The sequence below is a fragment of the Orcinus orca genome, chromosome 6, assembly GCF_937001465.1.
Source record: "Orcinus orca chromosome 6, mOrcOrc1.1, whole genome shotgun sequence".
Lineage (NCBI taxonomy): Eukaryota > Metazoa > Chordata > Mammalia > Artiodactyla > Delphinidae > Orcinus > Orcinus orca.
The window spans coordinates 92,665,482-92,677,004 of NC_064564.1; the positions used below are offsets into that span (position 1 = coordinate 92,665,482).

General features: G+C 36.1%; 1 pseudogene; it reads right to left on the minus strand.

Moving 5' to 3' along the window:
* Positions 1–3,734: 3,734 nt before the first annotated feature.
* Positions 3,735–11,256, minus strand: LOC101272944 (olfactory receptor 13C7-like; annotated as a pseudogene).
* Between the last annotated feature and the right edge of the window lie 267 nt (positions 11,257–11,523).

Here is an 11,523-nt window from a genome sequence, read left to right on the forward strand (position 1 = left end):
GGAACACATAGAACAGAGTGTAAATAAATGAAATAAAGACCAGAAAAACAAGAGAAAAGATTGACAAACTAAGAGGTGGATTTTTGAAAAGATAAAATTTATAAAACCTTTAGCTAGGCTAACCAAGAAAAAAAGAGAGAAGACTCAAATACATAAAATCAGAAATAAGAGACATTACAAATGATAGCAAAGAAATACATAGAAGTAATTGATGAATTCCTAGAAATAAATATCTTACCAAGACTGAATCATGAAGGATGGGAAATCTGAACAGACCAATAATGAGTAAGAAAATTAAATCAAAATTATAAACCTCACAACAAAGACAGACCCAGGACCAGATGGTTCTACTTTTAAATTCTACCAAACATTTAAAGAATTAATATCAATCCTTCTCAAATTCATCCAAAAAATTAAAGGGGAAGGAGAATTCCCAAACTTATTTTAGAAGGCCAACATTTACCCTCACACCAAAGCCAGATAAGGACACTATAAGAAAAAAAAAAAAAACTACCGACCAATATCCCTGGTGAATATAGTGCAAAAATTCTCAACCAAATATTAGCAAACCAAGTTCAACAGCACATTAGGATCATATGCCATGATCAAGTGGGATTTATCATTGGGATGCAAAGACGGTTCAACATATACAAATCAATAAATGCAATATACCACATTAACAGAATAAAAGATCAAAATCACATGATAATCTCAATAGAAGCAGAAAAGAGAATTTGACAAGATACAACATCTTCTCATGATAAAAAATTCATCAATAAATTGGGTATAGAGGAACATATCTCAACTTAATAAAGGCCATATATGACAGAAGCATAACTGACATCATATTCAATGGTTAAAGGTGGAAAGTGTTTCAACTAGGATCAGGAACAAGTCAAGGGTACCCACTCTTGCCACTCTTATTCAACACAGTACTGGAAGTCCTATCTAGATCAATCAGGCAAGTAAAGAAATAGACCCAAATTGAAAAGGAAGAAGTAAAATTATCTCTATTTGCAGATGATATCATCCTATATACAAAAATATCTTAAAGACTCAACCAAAAAACTGAACTAAGCAATGAATTCAGTAAGATTGTATGATACAAAATCAACATTCAGAAATCAGTTGCATTTCTATACACTAACAATAAAATATCTGAAAAAGAACTAAGTGAAACAATCCCATTTACAGTATCATCAAAAACAATAAAATATTGATACTTAGGAATTAACTTAACCAAGAAAGTGAAACTACAAGACCTTGATGAAATCAAAGAAACTGAAGAAGATACAATTGGAAATATACTCCAAGTTCATGTATCAGAAGAATTAACATTGTTAAAATATCCATACTACCCAAGTCATTTATAGATTCAATGCAATCCCTATAAAAATTCTAATTGCATTTTTCACAGAAGTAGAAAAAAATCATGAAATTTGTTTGAAACTGCAAAAGACCAAACACAGACGAATCCTGAGAAAGAAGAACAAAGCTGAAGGCATCACACTTCCCAATTTCAAACTATACTATAAAACTATAGTAATCAAAAGAGTATGGTACTGGCATAAAAACAGACACATAGACCAACAGTATAGAATAGAGAACCCAGAAATAAACCCCCCCATATACAGTCAAAAAATATTTGACAAGGGATGGGCCTCCCTGGTGGCGCAGTGGTTGAGAGTCCGCCTGCCGACGCAGGGGACACGGGTTCGTGCCCCGGTCCAGGAAGATCCCGCATGCCGCGGAGCGGCTAAGCCCGTGAGCCATGGCTGCTGAGCCTGCGTGTCTGGAGCCTGTGCTCTGCAATGGGTGAGGCCACAACAGTGAGAGGCCCACATAAAACACACACACACACAAAAATATATATATATATATTTGACAAGGGAGCCAAGAATACTCAATAAGGAAAGTATACTCTATTCAACAAATTGTGCTGGGAAAACTGGATAACCATATGCAGTAAAATGAAATTGTACCCCAATCTTACACCACTCACAAACTTAACTTGAAATAGATTAAAGACTTAAACATAATACCTGAAATTATAAAACTCCTAGAAGAAAACATAGGGAAAAATTTCTGTGACATTGGTCTTGGCAATGATATTTTGCATATGACACCAAAAGCTACAAGAACAAAAATGAACAAGTGGGACTATATCGAACAAAAAAGCTTCCCCACAGCAAAAGAAATAACAACAAAATAAAATACAACCTACGTAATGGGAGAAAATACATGCAAACAATATCAGATAAGTGGTTATTATCCAAAATATATAACAAAGTCATACAACTCAATAACAAAAAGTAAACAGTCCAATTAAAAAATGGGCAGAAGAACTGAATTGATATTTTCCAAAGAAGACATACAACTGGACAACAGGTACATGAAAAGATGCTCAGCATCATTAATCATCAGGGAAATGCAAATCAAAACCAAGATCAGATAGCACCTCACACCGGTCAGAATGGCTGCCATCAAAAAGACAGAGAGAAAAGTGTTAGATGTGGAGAAAAAGAAAGGCCTGTGCGCTGCTGGTGGAAATATAAATTGCTTCAGCCGCCAGGAAAACAGTATGAAGATCCCTCAAAAAATTAAAAATAAAACTACCATATGATCCAGCAATCCCACTCCTTGGTACACCTCCAAAGAAAATGCAAGCAAGGTATTTAAAAGATATCTGTACTTGTATGTTTATTACAGCATTATTCACAATAGCCGAGATACGGTAACAACCTAAGTGTCTGTCAAGGGGTGAATGGATAAAGAAGATGTGGTACATATAGAAAATGGAATAATATCCAGGCACGAGAAAGAAGGAAGTCCTGCCATTTGGGACAACATGGATAGACCTTGAGAGCATTATGGTAAGTGAGATATCAGGCAGAGAAAAACAAATACTGTCTGATATCATTTACATGTGGAATCTAAAAATTCTGAACTCATAGAAACAGAAAGTAGAAAGGTGGTGACCAGAGGCTATGGAATGAGGGAACTGGGGAGATGTTGGTCAAAGCATATAAACTTACAGTTAGAAGATGAATACATTTTGGGAATCTAATACACAGCATTGTGATTATAGTTAAAAATATTTTCTTATATACTTGAAAGTTTCTAAAAGACTACATCTTAAATGTCTTACCACCAAAAAAAATAATTATGTGATGTGATGAAGGTGTTAGATAATGCTAAGTGGTATTGCCATTACAATATATAAGTGTATCAAATCAACATACTCAAGCTTACACAATGTTACATGTCAATTATATGTCAATAAAAATGCAGAAGAGCACATAAAATATATAGATTTTGAGTTTTTCAGGTTGAACAGAGAGAAAGATGTTTGGGAAAGAGGACTCAAGTCCTGCCTCCTTTCAACATCCTTTATTCCTGTGGTGGTCTTTTAGTAGAAATTACTACTGCAAGCAATAACTATAAATAGTAAAGCAACATATAACTTCATAATATACAAACTATAGACAGCATTTGAGGAACTAAATGAAAAATTGTCCATCTGCTTACAGGTATATACTCTGAGTGTCCACCATTCTCAAGGCACAACTTCAGATAGTTCTGTGATACAAAAAAGTAAAATAGAAAGTTTTCTGCCCTAAGTATTTTTCAGTCCCTTTAGGGAAACTTGTTGCATAGATATATATGTAATATATATATATATATATATATATATATATATAAAATATATGTATACACACACATACACACACCTCACAGTCAATGATAATATCTTTTTGTTCCTCACTCAACCATTAAAATGAAGATAATAACAGCATATATCTCATAAGATTGTAATAAGGATCAGATAAGTGAAATACATGAAAAGTGCATAGAAAAATGCTCCTTGCCCCCAACTCAATTAGTATTATTTATTATTCTCTGGTATTAAATGTCAGATGCCTGTGCAGCATAAATTATAGCATTTAGAGTGAACTAAATTTAGAAAAAATACGTAGGTTAAGAAGAAATTAGCAATTTGAAAAAGTAGGCTTATCTGAAAAAGCTTTAACAGAAAGTTATTGAGAAAGGAGGATTCATTTCCGGAGCAAAGATTGAGTTTGAATGCAAATCTTTGTTATTAAAGTCAAAGAGGAATTTTTTTCCATAAAAGGTTACATTCTGTTCCATATGCTTCAACTCTGACTTGGACCTAGAGGGAAAATAAAGTTCAGTTTTAATTTTTTATTGACATTTGTCATTTTCAATTGTTTACATCGTTCTAACCTAACTTTCCTGCATCCATTACAGGGTAGGGATGCAAAATTCTAACAGCTCATTTCAGGCTCTTATCAGTGCAAGATGGGTCAGTGCTGCAAATAGATTGCAGGGGCAAGAGTCACAAAAGCTGAATTTGAGATCTTTTTTACCTTCTCATATACTGGCTGGACAAACTTCAGCAAAATATTTCAACTTTCAAAGTCTGAGGCTCTAAATTTGTGTAATAGGAATAACTGTACTAACTCATGGTAGTATTCTGAGAAACACATTAGATATTTGAAAGCACTATGCAAATGAAGGCAATTTACACAATTAATTGTGGAAAGTTTTCAGATAATTTCCCCCAAAAAACAGCAATACTTATTAAAGACTTTTTTCTGTTTGGGTCTTAAATCTTCAAATGTTGTGAGAAGGTAGACAGTGCTATATGTTTCATGTTTGAGTCGTATTACAAAAGGAACATACCAATTATATAATTGGGTCTAACTACATTCCCCCTGGGGTGTTGGGAAGTTTATAATCCTCCATGCTTACATTCCTAATTTTACTTTGTTGCAAATACTGGACCCCTCCCTGGCTTGCCCCAAAATGCATTTAAACTGCCTTGCTATGCTAATGGTTGGTCTTTTGGAGGACATTTCTGGAGCTCAAAATGTAGAGGAGCAGTTAGATAACCCCAAAGGCCCCAAGAATCTCTGGATTATCTTACATATTTCTTTTCTGAGATTGAACTAGAAACTCTGGACCTGAGAGTCAGAATATTTTAAATAGATTCATCTATCAGTTTTACCTGAGGAATAAACTAATGATAAGTCAAAACTTGAAGAAAATAATTACAGCACCTTACTTTTTATCCAGTGCTCACTAATATCCCCTCTCTTTATCCTGAAAATTATTACATAAAATGGAAAGCATTTCTTGAGGCTGTAAAGCAAAAGAATATTGATCTCAAATCAAGGAAAGGAAACCATTCCTCAGGCTCAGAGTTACATAAATGTCATAATGTTCCATATTCTTCTGTTGTAAATGTGGTTTTTCAAATTAAGGGTAAGATATCAATTTTAAATGCTTTAACTGGATATATTTATTTGTCAAGTTTTCATTATTTAGTGTCATAAAGCTTCATGTTATATTTTAGACCCTTACTGGGTCATTTTCACAATAAAGATCTTAGGTAGGGATTGGCTTCATTTAAAGAAGAGAAAAAAAGAAGTTCCAAATCTTTCAGTTTCAAATCTAGGTACTCTAAAATAAAATTCAGTGGTCTTTGCTACATCTGCCTCTTCAGAAACATTTATTCTGCCTCTCCTCCCCTCCCCGCAGCAGATAGAATGAGAGCATTAGATTCCTTTAATTGGTGATCTTAGAGAAATTATTGCAAAACAGATGTGTTCTCTGTTATTTTCTTTAGCATCTAAACAATTTGAATGCTATTATTGGACCTATAATCTGCTGAAAAAATTAATTCTGTCCCAAATGTGTGGAACTGCAATGCAATCATCTGACCATCATCAGCAGTTGCTATGACCACTGTAATAAAAAAATATTTTTTAAAACGTTTTTAAACGTAGCTGAGATACCATATCACCTAAATGATTATACTCAAAATAATTGTTGAATTCAAATTAAAACAAAAATATGATTCCTATGTCTAACCCTCTAAATACAAATAAACACAAACCACCTCTTCCATGAACCCTTTCGGGAAGCTCCTTGGTCCAGGATCACTGTAATCAGTACCTCTTTATCCTAGTGCCCCTGAGTTCCGGAGTAAGCTTTGACTCCAGAGAATAAATTATGTAGAAGCAAAAATCCACCACAGGCCCTTTATCTCTTGTTTTGATTATTTGTGACCTGGATTAATCTACTAAGTTTGTATGACAGAAATGTTCCAGGAAAAAAAGAGCATCTGTTCCATCTATTCTTACATTGTGCCAAGTGATATAATTTGTAGGAGAAATTCGGTTTAGTGGAACAAATTTGTGGTTGTCCCGTTCTCCATACATCTGTCATTCTGTTTGGATTCCAAGTTCACTTAATTTAGCCTCTCTCCAATTGCTATTAAAACCAGTAAGATTAACACAGCACAACTTTTCCTGTCTGAGATAACACAGTGTTTTGGAAAGAGTGTGAGCTTTAGAGCCAGTCAACACTTGCTTCCTACACACAATTAATTAGGCACAGAACACTGAGCAAGTAATTTACCTTCTCTCAGAATTGCTTTCCTTGTTTCTAAAATGATAAGGCAGTAGCTTGGAAAAATTCCTTGTAAGCTTCAAATTGTAAAGTCATATGAAAGTTGTTTAACAAATATACTAAAATATTTGTATAGAGAAATATCCTTTGGTCTTGAGAAAAATAAATGTTGTAATGACTTCATTTGCTCACCACCATCCTTAATTATATTGCCTGGCACACACTAAGCCATTGCCATATATATGTTGAATGAATTAATGAACAAGCATTTGGATATTGCATTTCACTTGCAAAGCGCTTTCATCATATGATATCATTGGATTCACTCATGGAATCTATGAAGAAGCTATTGGTAACTTTACAGATGAGTAAACCTAGACTCTGAAAAGTAGTGCAGCCCTCACTTCCCTAGCATGAGAAAGATCTAGAATTTGAAATTAGGTTTCCTAAGAATGTAATTTTGGGCCTCATACTCTTCTTTTTTTTTTTTTTTTTTTTTTTGCAGTACGCAGGCCTCTCACTGTTGTGGCCTCTCCCGTTGCGGAGCACAGGCTCCGGACCTGCAGGCTCAGTGGCCATGGCTCACGGGCCCAGCCGCTCCACGGCACGTGGGATCCTCCCGGACCGGGGCACGAACCCATGTCCCGTGCATCGGCATGCGGACTCTCAACCACTGTGCCACCAGGGAAGCCCCCCTCATACTCTTTTAATTCCAAATAATTATGACCCCAGTAAGAGTCAAATGTGTTTTAAGTTCCTAATCTAAGCCATAAACTTAGTATATGTGATAACAGTTAAATTCAGAACAGGCTGCTCCACTATATAGGGGAGCCCACAGTTGCTGAGAAAAGTTTAAAAATGTGAGCATAATGTCACAGAGCTCTTAAGAGACGTAGCCAGATGTTTTTAAGCTCATGTACATTTGACTACTATTGCTTATAATGTTCAATATATCCTAGGGCATATGGAGGAAAACTGACCACAAAATGAACATGTTCTTTTTCACCCAGTGAGCAATACCTCCATAAACTCACTACTTCTAGAAGAGAAGTTTTCTAGGGGTAGGGGGTAAAAGCTATTAAAAAACAACAACAAAAAAAAGCAGGAATAGTAGAAGGGTTAGGTTCCTATGGTCCCCAGGGCATCAATCTTTCAACTTATAAATGGAGATGTTTTTCTTTTTCTTTGGATATCTGTTGAAGTTCCCTTCGTTCTTGGAAGTGAAAAAAAAAAAAAAAACTGAAAAACCCAGGCAGAATGAAGCAGTTATTATTACTTTGGTTACTTTAATAACTAAAGCAATCAGTTAAGACTTAGCTGCAAAGGACCCAACAGAGCTTTAGTCTCACTTCAGACTGATGCTGGATTCACTTTAATTTTCACAGACTGTTACAGGACTGAACTGAGAACCCACAGGAAATGGGAGGACCGTGTTTCTGCCAAGGGAATTAAAACTTTTTGATACCAAATTTGACCTAAAATGAACTACTATTTGTCTAGTTCCATACAAAGATGAATTTTGATTCAGGTTCTCTACAAGCTAGAGGAGGAGCCAATGATTGTCCTGAAAAACAATGTTTACAGACCCACCAAGCACAGGTCACAGTTCCATATTGGTGAGAAAAGCACATGACCCTGAAGAATGCCTCTATATTAACCTTTTTTCTGAGTTTTAATCTTCTATACTCCCTCGGTCAAAATTTGAAAGGTTCCAAATTGCCTGGAGAATAAATTATAATTCCTGAATACTCCATTTAATATACCTCACAAACTGGCAAATCTTTGTTCCTCTTTTTATTTCTTTTTCTGTCTATTGCACCCATGTACATTGTTTTCTTGTCTAGAAGCCCCACTGATGCCTTCTGGTTTCAGCCCATTACCTAAGACTATTCCTCCTCAGCTGATCAAGGTCAAACTCAATTGATGCAATGAAATATTGCCTTAGCCCTCTCTCACAGGATCTCCCCTTCTTTGAAGTCTGATTGTACTTACTCTTAGAGTTCGAATAAAACATGTGCAGTGATTCAGAGGCTTCCCCCAAGAGAAGCTGTCGGGCTTCCTGCCAACAGACCTCACCAGACAGCAATACTGTGTGTTTTGTTGTTGTTGCTGCTGCTGTTTTTTTAACTAAGGTCCACATTCTGTTCCTTAGCCCTACAAGACTCAAAGTTGATTTGTTAAAACAAGAAGCTAGATCTCGTTCACAGGGGTTGATTCACACTAGCTCACAGATACTACTATGAAGCAGAGTGCCATCCTTTACAATGCGAAACCTAGGCCAAAGTGGAAGAGCCACTTCATTCCTTTGCTCAGTCCATTCTTTCCTTCTATACAGGTGACCTGGATGTCTGCTTCTCATCAGAAGGGGGAAACTAGGTCAAATCAAGGGGATTACTTATATGAATAGCATATTTACTGGAATCAGGCTAAAAGGAACGCCAGATTCATCACTCTCTACATTAAGTATAACCTCTCCAAGGTTATACTTGACTTAAAATCTGTTGGATGAGCATTGAATGAAAGGAAGTTCCCAGGGTCCCTTTCATTCTCCGTGCTAAGCAACCACTTAATCACTGGTTTTTTTTTCTTTAACTAGATTAAAAACTCTATTTTTTAAAAAATGCCTTGTCTAACTAAGCTCTAACCTATTTTTTTTTCTTTTAAGTGCCTTCATGTTTTTCTTCCCATCCATTATGTGTTGTTTTTATGGTGTGAGAACTCCATTTTCCTTTCATGTAACTGTAAAAATACTTAATCTGTGACACTCTAAACCCATTATCACAATGTTCTCAGAGAAGTGGACAACCACATTCTCTAGAAACTGAGTAATTTTTATGTCACTTAACAGTAATCATCATTTTCATTCAAAGATGTCACTGCTCATCTGTTGAAACACAAGATAGACCAAATTTCCCCATCAGATGGGGCGTCTGCACTAAGCCTCACATTGCCTCAGATACCTCTGCACAGAAGTATGCTTGCCAGATTGCAGCCGAAAGGATATCAGCCCTAGGAAAATAGCATCATTTTTTTCTACTCTTGCCTATAATGTATACATAGCCAAAAGTGGTTATCCCTCTCTAAGGTCAAACACTACCCTGTTATGAATTATTTAATGTTGAGTTTATATAGCACTCTGACACTTAACAAGGCACTTTCTACTTTACCTTCCTAAGAAAGATATGAGACTAGAAAACTGATGCAAATAGAGGATAAGAAGTTAAACTAGTTACAAGGTACTTCTGTTCACATAAGATTACAGAACTCATCATTCCAGAGTTAAACCATAATAAATTCTGTGAAGGTGGGTGGTTTGGATGAGAATCATTTTACCCATAGATTTCTTTCCCTTTTTTTCTTTAAGCCAGTCATGAAGAATATAGGCCCCAGATTTCTCTCACATTTAGATGCTAGGAACAGAAAAATAAGTATTTCAAGAATTAATGATACTACCAACCCTTACATTTACTTTGGAACTCCAGGTGAGAACTAGTCCTGCATTCAGAGTAAATGAATTTTTTACAAAAAAAACAACATTCACATTTCCTCTGAGGAGCATTTCCGACAGAGTACATTCTTCAGAGCTGCCTTCACATCTTTGTTCCTCAAACTATAGATGAGGGGGTTGAGCATAGGAGTCACGACACCATAGAAGAGAGAGATGATTTTGTCTGTGACTTGTACTTTGTCTGCACCAGAGAAGTCTTTAGCTTTGAGTTTTGCATACGTGAAGAGGATGGTTCCATAGAATATAATCACCACTGTGAGGTGGGCAGAGCAGGTGGAAAAGGCTTTGTGCCTTCCCTCTGCAGAAGGAATCCTCAGGATGGTGGGGAGAATGAAAACATAGGAAACAAAAATGAAAAGTACGGGAACCAGAAGAAAAATCATAATAGCAACAACCATGCTAATAACATTTATGGAGATATCAGCACAGGCCAATTTTAAGACAGCCAAGATTTCACAAGTAAAATGATTAATGACATTATCCCCACAGAAGGGAAGCCGCATGCCAAGAGACATCTGCAACACAGAATTGACACCCCCTGCAATCCAGGACCCAGCAGCCACAGGCACATACAAATTCTTGCTCATAATGACAGGGTATCTCAGAGGGTTACAGACGGCCACATAGCAGTCAAATGCCATCATGCTCAGAAGGACACACTCTGTGGTTCCCATAGCAAAGGAGAGAAACATTTGCACTCCACACCCAGAGAAGGAAATGGTTTTCTTTGAAGCTAAGAACCTGCTGAGAAATAAGGGAATAGAAGAACTGGTGTAGCAAATATCCAAGAATGATAAGTTACTAAGGAAAAAGTACATGGGGGTGTGCAGGTGAGAGTCACAGACACAATGATGATGACTCCATTTCCCAGCAGGATCACCAGGTACATAAATAGCACCAGCAAGAAATAAATGGCCTCAAGCTCTGGGTAGCCAGAAAGTTCCAGTAGGACAAATTCTGTAACAGAAGACTGATTGGTCTTTCCCATGTTAATATTTTCTTTCACCAAAAGGAATTCTGCAGCAGCCAGAATACATGTACATCTGTTACCGCAGTGTTTGTAAGAGTTATTTGCACCCTTAAGTGGCTTCCCTTATGGGTAATGTGGACCTATAATTGGATACACAGATATAGCATAAGAACATATTACAATCCTCTAAGCTAAGATCAGTTAGACTTTTAGAACACATGAAGGAGGCTTTAACTCCAAAAATATATGCCCTTGTTAGAAAACAGATTCAGAACACAAACAACTGGGTTAGAATTGTGTATCTCACTTACATTATGAATTTGAAATTATTGTGAATGCAATGTCACCATAACATTTTGACCAAACAATCCAAAACACAACCAATGTTAGCCTTAGCAAAAATAACTGTTCTACAGTTACTAAAACGTAATGGTTAGATGTAAATCCTGATTCAACAGTAATTTAACCTCAGTGGCAGCATTGTTTTGTGGCTAGAAGAACAAACTGAAGAGACACATTATTAGAGAAATGATGTTTGGTTATTTCTAATTTGGGGAGAAATATATACCTGTGATAGCCTAAGAATATTAATCAAAGGCATTAGTAATGG